The sequence below is a fragment of the Eumetopias jubatus genome, unplaced genomic scaffold (assembly GCF_037043125.1).
Source record: "Eumetopias jubatus isolate StellerSeaLion01/CBP00866 unplaced genomic scaffold, mEumJub1_p1.0 scaffold_13, whole genome shotgun sequence".
Lineage (NCBI taxonomy): Eukaryota > Metazoa > Chordata > Mammalia > Carnivora > Otariidae > Eumetopias > Eumetopias jubatus.
The window spans coordinates 29,611,528-29,623,896 of NW_028274819.1; the positions used below are offsets into that span (position 1 = coordinate 29,611,528).

At 34.5% G+C, this 12,369-nt stretch overlaps 1 protein-coding gene and 1 pseudogene across 1 annotated transcript in view; one reads left to right on the top strand and one right to left on the bottom strand.

The window, feature by feature from the left end:
• The window catches only part of DCDC1 (doublecortin domain containing 1), a 431,249-nt gene that overhangs the window by 287,751 nt on the left and 131,129 nt on the right, over positions 1 to 12,369 (top strand). The window lies entirely within an intron of this gene.
• On the bottom strand, positions 8,527 to 8,658 carry LOC114196939 (U4 spliceosomal RNA; annotated as a pseudogene).

Sequence of the window (12,369 nt, forward strand, 5' to 3'; positions counted from 1 at the left end):
GGCAATTTTTGTGCCTGCAATTATCAGACAACATACAATCTTGTGCATAAATCATTGCTGCTGCAGTTAGCTCATTTACCACTCCTGCCCTGGAGATGGAGGAAGCCGCCCCTCCCTAAACAGCTGGGATGGAATTGCTAGAAGGGCCATCAGTCCCTTTTGATAAACAGTCATGGCCTCCCGCCTCCGCCAGGTGTATCTTCTTTTACAAGGATTAGGGGAGGGGCCGGGGTTGCTACTTTTAAAAATAAAAGATCCACTAAATTAGGAGAATTGATTATGTCGGATCTAAAAAAGAGTGAGATAATTGTCCTGAGGTACTTACAAACAGTCTGGGGTTTATTTTATCCTCTGATAAGCTCTTTAAACTCCACTTGGCTAAACCGACTAAAATAAGAAAAAGCAAACTGTCCTCACACTTCAAACAACTTTTGTTTTGTGGGAACAAGAAAGTCACCTCTAATTATAGCAAAGGAATGATAAACAAATCTGTCCAGTCCATTTGTTGCTTGTGTTCCTGTTGTTTATATGGTTGCCCCAATTACACTTTTGGTTTTTATCTTTGTTTACCCTGTCTCATTAGTATTTCTATCTCATTAGTATTTTTCCCTACAGAATTTTTTACTCCTCTCTCTGAGGTGTAATTGTATTATAGCAGTTTGAAGAGTCATTTGTTTTTTTCCTCGGTTATAAAATGTCTTCTGTCCATAGCACTCTGACTTCTTAAAGGGAATCGCAAAGAAAAACATTAGGGAATAAAACATACAAGATGTGAACTGGTAAATTAAAATTAAAATATACGGTATCACATAATATTTGTGCTTAAATTGTTAATGGAAACTAATTGTTCACTTGTTATGACCTATATCCTTTTGAAATATATAGTTTCTGAGTCATTAATCTGAAGCAATATTTCTTGGAAATTCATTCAGGTTTCTGCTCTATCTGAACTTTGTGGACCTCTCATTTATTTGATGGGCATATAAAATGTAGGTGATGGACTCAGCAAGCCAAATTTCATATGGATTCAACCTCAGAGGCCAGATTCCTGGCACAAAGGAGGTTGACTAAGAGAAGTCTATTCCATTATAATATTATTTTCTGCGGAACTGAGTTTATGTGCAGTAGTTTCATTGTGTTAATTTATTTAACCAGATATGTCCTACTTAGAAAAATACCACTTACAGAATTTCAAACATATTAAAAGTCCCAATATATTTGTAGATAAGATCCACAATTTATTTTGTCCATGATGACATAAAAGAAAAATATATAGTGGTTTTAAAATTTGAGGTCCTAAAACAGTATGAATTTCATTGTCTTTCTAGATTCAGTTTATTATTCCAACAGGCATCTGGGTTCAATGCTTGTGTAAGAGAAACTTACTTTTAAATTTTATGTAATAATGCAATGGTGAGTGAAATTAATTTCACAATATTTCTTGCTTTCTTTATAATAATCAAATATATATGGATTAATTATGACATCTGGGGATATAGTATATAAGACATGGAGGTTTGTGCTCTAAAATTTTCACTTTCCACAAAAAGTGGTAAAAGAGCCTTCTGCAGGACAAATTTCTGGCATTTTCCTTTTTAAAATCTTGTAAGATAATGTTAACATTATGAAAGTTTTTTTCAAAAATTGGAGGCATTATAAGAAACATTTTATATAAAAGTATAATAATATCTAGAATTAGATTGCACTAAGTGCTTCAGTGAATTATATACACCGCTCTTTGATCTTGGATATTTAACATTACCAAGTTAGGAGATTAAAAAAAAAAAGCCTAATGATATGGAATTGAGAAGTCGTTAATGGGAAAAAAGTTTTAAGTATTTGTCCTTTTGAAGGCAAATATATTTCTAGTATTTGCCAATTCATCAGAGGTTCAGAAACGGCAACCTGTTAGTTTCTACCACTATACTATACGTGTTCTAAAGCTTTTATGTAACCCTTGCGTTCATGATTCAAAATTCCTTAATGAACTATCCACATGTCTCCTGTATTTTTAAGATTGCCTAAAAGATAAATGATTCTGAATATAATTCATCAAAAATTGTAATTTGTAATCCTAACACCTTTTAAAAGGTACATAACTTTCACTCACACCCCAAGGGTCAATATGTTATAATTTTGTTTTACTTAAGCTTATAAGAACTCAGATAAAAATAACTGGGTTTAAATGTGGTTTCCTCTGTTTTTTAGTCTCAGAGGGGGGATTCTCTAGATTAGTTTTTTTTTCTTCCCCTGGGAAATACACAATTCTCTATGTTATGGCCATTAATGTTCAGTAATAAGTTAGTCCTCAAATACCAATAAGATGATGTGGGCTTGATGGAAGTTAAATGTCCCTAAATCCTATGAATTGATCTGCAGGAGCTGTTTTCCGCATGAGTGGTGGCTTCACCCAGGCAGATATCCGCAGAGCTACGGAGGTCAGGGTGATGGAGGAGGAGTGGGTTTGGCGGCACATATGCACTCTATTCCTGACAGTGTCTTGCTTCAGCAAAGGGAAGTGAAGCGCGTATACCATGCTCAGTGGCATTTCCAAATGCAGCTCAGCTGGGGGCCCAGGCTTATTGCATCAATGGCACATACCAGGCAAAAAAGGAAATACATAATTTTGTCAAAGTAGTAGATCACAATCTACCAATCCTTCCCTCCCCCTTCAAAATCATCACCCCCACACACTAATAGCTCTAATAGATACAGACTTTATGCATATTTCAGTCACAGCAGTATTTCTAATGCATATGTGAAAGGGCCCTTAATTTATGTCCACCAACTGTGTGGTGCCCTTCTTTTGGGTAATGTCATCATCCTAATGGTGTTTCTATTATACTCAAAGGTAGCAAATGAGGCTTATTGCAAGAAGGTAATTGATTTTCACTGAGTGAAAATGTAAATAGCTATAAGAAATCCTATGAAAGATAAGCAGTTCAAAATTGCCAGAAAAAAAAAATGATTTCTATACATGACTTATTGGTCCAAGTATATAAAATGTTTCTTTTTTTCAGGTTGATACCACAATAACTGTATTTCACATCATTTTATTTTAAATTGAAATAAAAATTGAAGAATTTTGATGATCTTGCCTTTACCAGTTTGACTGTGTGTATTATGAAAATTATCATCTTATATGGAAGAGGGCTTCTTTTTGTCAGTGTGTCCTTGTAATAGAAACCATGTAAGTGAAATTCCTCTTATGGATGTATAAAGAGAAGTAATTCTTTTGATTTTCTGTATTAAGAAAAGTATGCCATTGGTATCAATAATGTATTCTTTAAAAGAATACAAGCCAAAATCTCATTAAAAGTCAGCATAAATGTCATCAATTCAAGAAAAAAAGCAAAGCTCAAAATGTGCTTTATTATTACAAAGAAAGATTAGATAGAATCACAGGGGCTTAAGAATTTGATTTGAGTAAAGAAGTTATGACTGATATTTTCTCAGCAAGTAAATATAATTCTTAAAATTTATATTACCAAAAGAAAAAGTGGAGCAAAATAGAATATCCGAGACAATGAATCTATTAAATAATGCCATTATTGCTAAAATAATGCCATTTTGAAATGTACAGTAAAGAGCTCGTAAAACTATTTTTGGTCCCTCCACAGGTAAAATACAGACCTTTGCACATTGCTGTTATAACCAATACTACTTATATCACCACTACGGTTTTCTGATTTTAAAAGATACCTTTTCTCTGAAGAGTCACTTCTATCAGAAAAGCAACATTTTAATCACAAAAGTCTCCCTTTTCTACTTAAGTTTGTTGTAATGGTAATTAAGCAATAGACCATTCATTTTTTTCCATTCCCCTGCCCTATCTTGCTTATGATCTGAAAAGGACTTTTATATCAGAAATTATAAAATATTTAATGAGAATGTTTTAAGTTCTTGCCTTAGAAGATGGTCACTTGGATTAACAAGAAGATATCATTTGTGTTGACCTTCGAGTTGGCAGATAGATTTGATCAATTTTATTTCTGCAGTCGAATAGGGAATGGGACAGGAAAAGCGTCCTTCCCACTGAGGAAAGTTTAGAGAAGTGATTCTTTCCTTTTACTTTCAGCATCGGCAGATGCAAAATTTTTAACATCTGTTTTATTCTTCATAACGTGTGTGACTAGAGGCAGGCCTGACGTAGCCATCAGCTCAAACAGCCGGTAGACTGAAAGCATGACTGAAAGCGTGACTTATTACAGAGTGCCATGAACAAAATATACTCTTTAATATTAATTAGTCCCCAACCAAGCCCTTTGGTTTGTTACAGTTTTAGAGTCAGACACACAGGACTCCCTAGTGATACAGAGATTTCATGAATCACTTCCAGAACCATGTACAAAAATTCCATTTAGTAGAAAACACGAGCTCTAAGGAAGAAATTCAACTTTATGGGGAAAACAAGACCGTGTATATTTATTTCATTAAGAAGGAAACATCAAATAGGTTTATCATGGTGTGACTTTCCACATTCCAAATTTGCCATTTCATTTAAAAACCCAGGCCTTTTATTTTCTTCCCTCTGAATTTAAGTACCTCAGATTTATCATGCTGTGTGTAAATAATGAAAACAGGAATGGTTTAAAGACTACTAAACAATTAGCACATTCAGATATGAAATTGCAGTAAAGATGTTGGGCCAAGCATCAGTCACTCTATTTAGCGTATTTGATAGGGAGTATATAGCAAGGAGAGTTCTACATGGTACTGACGAATGTGGATCTGAACATTTTGAGAGGATGTCTGTTTCTAATGACCTTAAAACTTTTTAGAACTTAGGACACATGTAAATTGAAAAAATAAAAAAAGTGTTTGGATAACATAAAACAGTATCTCTATCATTAAAACAATCTAATACTCTTACGCATTTGTATTTTAAAATGCTTATTTTATTTTATTTTGAAAAACTGTTAAGCACTAAAAGTTCAACAGTTTTTATTTGTGCTGGAAAAGAAAGCTTTATTATATGCCATTTTACAGTGTCCAAAATCTAAGATAATACTCTATTTTATAGGAATATCATTTTTATTAGTTTTTATACTAATTCCCTGCTTTGTATTATAAGAGAATAAACAATGGTGTCCCCTAGGTATGCCATTCCAAATCTCGGGTGTAGTCATGGGTGCAATTTTCTTTAAGACTGAGATGAGAATACTGTTGGCAGTATGTAACTGTAGTTCAGTCCTGAATCCTGGAAACTTTAATTCAGGTGCATTGTGGGCACATAAAATTTGAGTTCAAATGCTTTTAAGAAGTCATGCCATTTTGTCGTTTGACACTAATTTTCAACCCAGCATGCTTTAGCAATGACTGAAATTAGTTCCAAGTGAATTACAGCTAAGCTATTTTCTACCATCTAGAAGAAAATTTTTATGCCAACTGAGTCAAGAGAGGTTTTTGAAATTTTGTTTAGTATGTATTATGGTATGGATTTCATCAGTGTAGACAAGTGTCCTGATTGTACACTCCATTGAGATGTCACTGAATTGCTTTTTTGCTAATACTGTTCAACCCTAAATTTATTCTTACTGGTCAGAAGACATATTACTTACAATTCTCTGCTTTCTTTCCAAGTCATCAACATGTGTTATTTCTGTGAAGTCGATGAGACAGATACTGACCCATTGGAAGCTGGACTAAAACCAGCAACTGATTTTCCTCATGACAATAATTACCATCAAATATGTCTTCTAGCTCCCAAATTTGAAAAAGTGCTCTGTAGGGGTGTGTATCATAATTCAACCTCTGTGTCCTGAACACATAGTGGAGACTCAAATTTTTATGAAAGTTGGAGGCAGAGTATTTAGGCAACATGACTATCATGAGGAGATAACATTTGACCATAAGGAAAAGAAGTTTCTAGACCTTAAATAAAATTGAAGCCTAAGCAAATGAAAACGAATTTCTATGGATCTATTTGAGTATTTTGAATTTTCAGGTCATTTCTTTTAGTCTCAAAAACAAAAGGGATCCATGGTAGATAAAGATTTGATTTGACCTCCACATTTTACAAAGGGTACAAATGATGTTGGTTTAGTTAGTCTTCATGTAAATAACTAACTACAGGGTGATGGAAAATATAGGAAATATATAATCAAATTTAAGGTATTAAATTCAAACTATGAAGATCAAAACAGTAGTGAAATATATAGTACTGCATTGCTGTGGAAAAAATTCAAGGTTGTTGTGCTTCAAGGATTAAAACATAACAACAAATTATACCAAATGAATTAAGAAAGTTCCTCAAAATGGCTTTTACTTGAATAAGATTTTTCCCATCAAAAAGGCGAGAGTCTCCTAATTTGATGAAAAGTTCAACATTTAGATATGAAGATAGTTTTCCTTTAACATTTTTTAAAACCTTCCATTGTGATAATTCATATGCTTTAAAACTATACTGATCAAATGGTTGAAGTACATAAATAAGTAATAAAAAGCACATTAAAGTAGTTATGACGAGACAGCCAGATGGCAGAGAATTGCAGTACTTGCTGTAATTTTATCAAAATTACTATTGTCATGGCATGTTAGTTTTCATAAGAATTTGTACAGTCACTGATCTCATACAGACAAATTAATTTCAGGTTCTCTCATGTGTAGTCACATAACAGCTATACTTGAGCACGCACAAAAGAAAATTAAATAATCATAGTCACATAAACTTGAAAAGCAGCACAATATCTTAAGTTTACTATTCCATAACGTCTTGGGATCAGTGATCATTTCTGTTATATTAGACTCAAATTGATCTACAGTAGTACAGCCATTATGTAGTTTCTGCTATGTTTAGTCTTCATTATATAAAGGTACTGTGTCATGTATTCTATTAGTGAAGAATTGTTATTAAGGCAGTAATGTTGTAATTCCTACATTTATGGCTTTTCTTCAAGTTTCATTCTTTTATCTCTTTTATGTCTAAAGGGATAACAGAGCTTTTTATGCTTCCCTTTAAAGATAAATACAGATATGAATCCTCAACAGTTAATGAGTTTAAATGATATTTGAATTAAGAATGTTCATTACAGGTTTCAAACGTTCTCCCTCATTTCTTTGTCACAGAATTATGAAAAGAAAACTTGAGGCTGTGCATTATATGTACCTCTGTTGTTCATATCCAACCAACAAGTTTCAATTCTAAAGGCTCCTTCCTAAGTTCATTTATTTTTATTGTCTCATTCCATAGCCCAATTCTTTCTACCGTGCTATATCCCACTGTGTATTGGATTTGGTGCATCATCAATGTACACTAGGCCTCAGTTTCCTTATGACATGGGTGTTTATCTGCTGTATTTACTTCATAGACATTGGAGGTTGTGCTGAGAACTTCATGTTCATTAAAGTAGGCTTCAGTTTTTATGACCTTAAAATGGGAAAGACAAACATTTTCAGTAACTATTCCAATGACCTCAAACAAATTATTCAAGCAAGTATAAAGTATATCACCTGGCAAAATGATGGCAGTCATAAATATCTTAGGAAAAGTCCCATTAGGTATTTTAATCCTTTATTCTTTTTCCACCAAAAAAAAATGCTGTAATCAACTTTACACTAAAGAGAAATAATTGTTTTAATTCACTGAATTTTAGTTATCTGTGCTCAAGTACTCTGTGGTTTAAATGTACGTATAGCTTATATTTCATGATACTGTTTTCATATTAAAAGTAATACATGTTTTAGAAATCTCAAATGTGTAAATTTTTTTTCTTAAAATATATAAGCTATGGGAAAAAGTTATGCATTTTAGAATGTTGTGGCTTTTTCAAATTTGAGTTTGCACTTACTCTCCTGGCTTTTTCTCAGTAGTCGAGATGGGAGCTTTAACAACATCTGTCTTTGGGGAGAGGTTGTAAACAGGAGTGCCCATGAAAGCAATGCTCCATACATGTTCTATGATAGTCTTACATGTTCCTTTTCTCTGTAAGATACTGTCATGTTATTTCTCAAATACCTTACCTGAAATTACTATAGATAACATAGTTATACTCGGGATTATGAAGACTTTACATTTGGTGAAATGTCTCTGAGTTATATTACTAAGGTGGTAGCTTTAAAAATTAAGTGACACACTAGGAGTTTATAATCAAAATGTTAATGGAAACGGAGATAAAGATATTCATTGCAGCATTATTAATGCTAAGAAAGACAGGGAAGCAAGGTATCTGACCATGGGAGCATTGTTAAGTGGACTGCATTTCATCTATGGACTATTATGAAACATTAAGCATTTTTCCATAGTTTTTCATAGCACAGAAACTCGCTTATGCTATAATTTTAACTAATAATAATATATTACAAAATGTATATACATGTCATCTAAATATGTTTTAAAAAATCTAGAAATGAGTATTTTAAAAAAACAGTCTGAAAATTTGTCATGCTGTTAAGGTGGTTGTCTGTGGGTGCTAGGATTGTGCAGATTCTTTTCTGATTCCTTATATGTTTTCTATATTTTCCTAGTATTTTATAATAAACATGTCATTTTCTTATAATGTGGGAAAAAAGAATAAATGGAAAAAAGTACACATAACATATAAGAATTTAAAATATCACATGTAATTCCAATCCCACTGTATACTTTTATTTTTCAACTAGCAATAATCGTGCCTCGGATAAACCTCATTGGCTATGATACTGCCACTGCGCAAATATCATTGTTGTACTTTCTACACGGTAATATTTACTTTTACATGTCTTTACTCCTTAAGATTGTGAGTGTGAGTTCAGAGACTGTATCCCTCGTTCCTAGCATAGGCCCAGCAGATAAAGTTGCCTAGTATGTTTTCAGTGAATGGGTGTGTGATATTTTATAGGAATACCTGTCTTTACATAGTTGAAATTTATTTTCCTATTACTTTTGTTCTGCTTTTTCTACTTACCGTCACTGCATAATGCTTTTGCATGACTTTGCATAAACTTCATAATGATAATCTCAATGTTGTTATAATATTCTATGGGATTAAAAATCATTATCCTAGAGATGGATATTTCAGTTATTTCCTATTCTTGTTATTATGGACAGAATTGCAGTGAATATTCTCACTCAGTTACCTTTATGTTTCTTTCCAACTATTTCTTAAGATAAACTTCTAGGACATTACTGTTTCTTCAGAAGGTATGACCATCTTTATAATACTTGCTTACTTGCTATACATTGCTCTATTGTATTGCCTATTGGTAATACAACCAGCAATGAGTGAGTATATTGATTTCTTTATTACATTCATCTGAATTGAGTATTAAGTTTAGATATTTTTATTGCATTTAGTGGATCTTTTAAAAAATCCAGGTTGCAAAAAAAAAAAAAAATCCAGGTTGCTTTAATTTGCATTTATTTGATTACAACTTCCCTTGTATCAGTTTTCTAATCATTTTTTTACTTTATATGAATAGTCTGCTTATATCCTGTGCTCATTTGGAGATTTTGAAAATCTTTTTAAAGATTTTATTTATTTATTTGACAGAGAGAGACACAGCAAGAGAGGGGACACAAACAGGGGGAATGGGAGAGGGAGAAGCAGGCTTCCCGCGGAGCAGGGAGCCCGATGCGGGGCTCGATCCCAGGACCCTGGAATCATGACCTGAGCCGAAGGCAGATGCTTAACGACTGAGCCACTCAGGCGCCCCTGGAGTTTTTGAAATTTTTAAAACTGCATTTGAAAACACTAATTATACATTAGAGAAAAACCCATTGCATGTTGTATTTGATGCAAATAATTTTTCCAATATGTGATTGTTCCTTTAATTTTACAATATTTCAATATACAAGAGTTTAAAATTTATATATTCTAATCCATTGACCTTTTTTCATGTGGTTGTTTTACTGCTGAAAATGAGCAGCATTTTTCGATACAGCACAATGATGTACATTGTCAATCTTGTACAAATATGACTCATTTGTATGTAATTCATTATTATGAAGTACAATTATGTGTTTCTGGATTAGGTATTTGGGCTGATTGTTTTCCTCTTTGGATTTTCTCTTTCTGTGTCTCTCTTCTTTGTTCTGCCCTTCCCTTCCTGTCTGTCTTGACTTTTCTTGCACTTACTAAGTGTCTTCCTCGCTGTTCCTTGCTCCGCCATGAGCTTTTGCTTGCCTGTGATGGAACTGAGACAGCAGCCAATTACCATATTGTACTGCTGTTCATATCCTACTGTGATCTCTTGGTTTAAATGTCTAAGAAATATCAAGCCTTTGTGTTAATCAGAAATCAGTTCGTATATTATACATGTATGCATACATGTGGATAGATGCATGTATTTTGAGGAAAGACAACACAAATCTAATGATAAACTTCTTTGTCCGTAATTATAAACTAAGGCTGGGACTTGCCTCGCATCTGGACAGCTGGACATGAGACTGAAGACTAGATTGCTTCCCAGCCATGCAATTACCTCCATTCTTGGGACAAAGTCTATTGTTTATTGATCTTTATCCTTCCTTAAAGTGGAGCCTTTGCTGTGTGGTACTGATGAGCTAATGCTGCTCTTGGATTCTCACACTCTGAGTGACTCAAGGAGCCTCCTCTTAGCTCATTGAAAGGTTGTTGTGATGGATGAGTGATTGTTAAAATCTATAAAAGTCACACTGTCTGCCTTCTAGGGCATCATTCATCCAATCCTTCACCTAGTCATTTTTGAGTCCCTATTATGGGTGTAGGACCAGGGCCCAACAAAGTTAGGAGAAAACATATTTCCTGCTCTTGAGGTACTTATAATCTAGCTTGGGAGACAAAATGTGTGTGTGTGTGTGTGTGTGTGTATGTGTGTATAATATATATAATATGTATGTATAACATATATAATATATAATTGGAAAAAATAAAAAAGATAACATGAACTAGTTGTTAGATAAACAAGAGAGACTATAAGGGTGCAGATCTCTATATAGAGTTTAACATTAGGAATAGCAGTCTAAAAACAGGGTGGCATCAGTTAGAGAAGGTTTTATGGGTTGAATTGTATTGCAAAAAGGTATGTTGAAGTTCTAACTCCCCAGTTCCTGTGAATGTGACTTTATTTGGAAATAGAGTCTTTGCAAATGTAATCAAGTTGAAATGAGGTCATAGTTAATTAGGGTGGGCCTAATTAGTTAATTAGAACATGAAAATGACTGATGTCCTTCTAAGAAGACAAGAAGAGACAAAGACACAGATACACAGCGAGGAACTTTGTGATGATGGAGGCAGAGACTGAAGTGCCCTAGCTGCAAGGAATGCCCGAGATTGCCAGCAAACCACCAGAAGCTAGGAAGTGGCAAGAAAGCATTCCCCTCTACAGGTCTGGGAGGGAGCATCGCCCTGTTGACAGTTTGATTTCAGACTTTCAGCCGCCAGAAGGGAGACAGTTGTTTACATTTCTGTTGTTTTTGCCCCTCGGAAGGTGGATGTGAGGCTGTGCTCTTCTTCTTCTTTTTTTTTTTTTAAGATTTTATTTATAATTTGGCAGAGAGAGACACAGCGAGAGAGGGAACACAAGCAGGGGGAGTGGGAGAGGGAGAAGCAGGCTTCTCGCTGAGCAGGGAGCCCTATGAGGGGCTCGATCCCAGGACCCTGGGACCATGACCTGAGCCACCCAGGCGCCCCATAAGGCTGTGCTCTTAAATGAAAGGGATTCAGATTGACAAAAAAAGAGGGCTACCTGGTGAAGGAAACCTCATTAGCAAGGGTAGGAATGCATTTATAGGGACTGTAAATGATGGCTGGACTGATGATCTCTGAGACTAGTGCAAGGTAATTCGAGCTGGTAAAATAGATCCAACTGATGGAAGGCCTTTAATAACTTAGGGAAGAATTGACACATTTTATTCCCTCATGCATACATTCAACATTTACTAATTATTTTCTGTGCATCTCATTAGTAACAGGAAGCCACCTTGGTTCCCAAAGTTATTCAAGAGTAAAGCTGTTGGGAAGCACTTTCTATGCTTTTATTTTCTCCTCACCACCAAATTTTAAAAATTATTTTCATTTTTTTAAGATTTTATTTATTTATTTGAGAGAAAGAGAGGGAGACAGCACAAGTGGGAGGGGCAAGAGAGAGGGACAGAATCTCAAGCAGACTCCACACTGATCATGGAGTCCAATGTGGGGCTCGATCCCAGGTCCCTGAGATCATGACCTGAGCTGAAACCAAATGATGGACACTTAACCGACTGTGCCATCCAGGCGCCCCCCAAATTAATTATTTTTAAATAGGTAGTTCACATCGTTCAAAAATAAAAGTTTCAAACAGGTGTATATTAAACTTTCCTATCTACTACTGCCCCCTACCTTCCCTACCAGGCCAGTCCCACACTCACCAAGCAATTATTCCTATTAGTTACCTGTTGATCTTTCCAGAGATTTTTTTTATGCATAAACA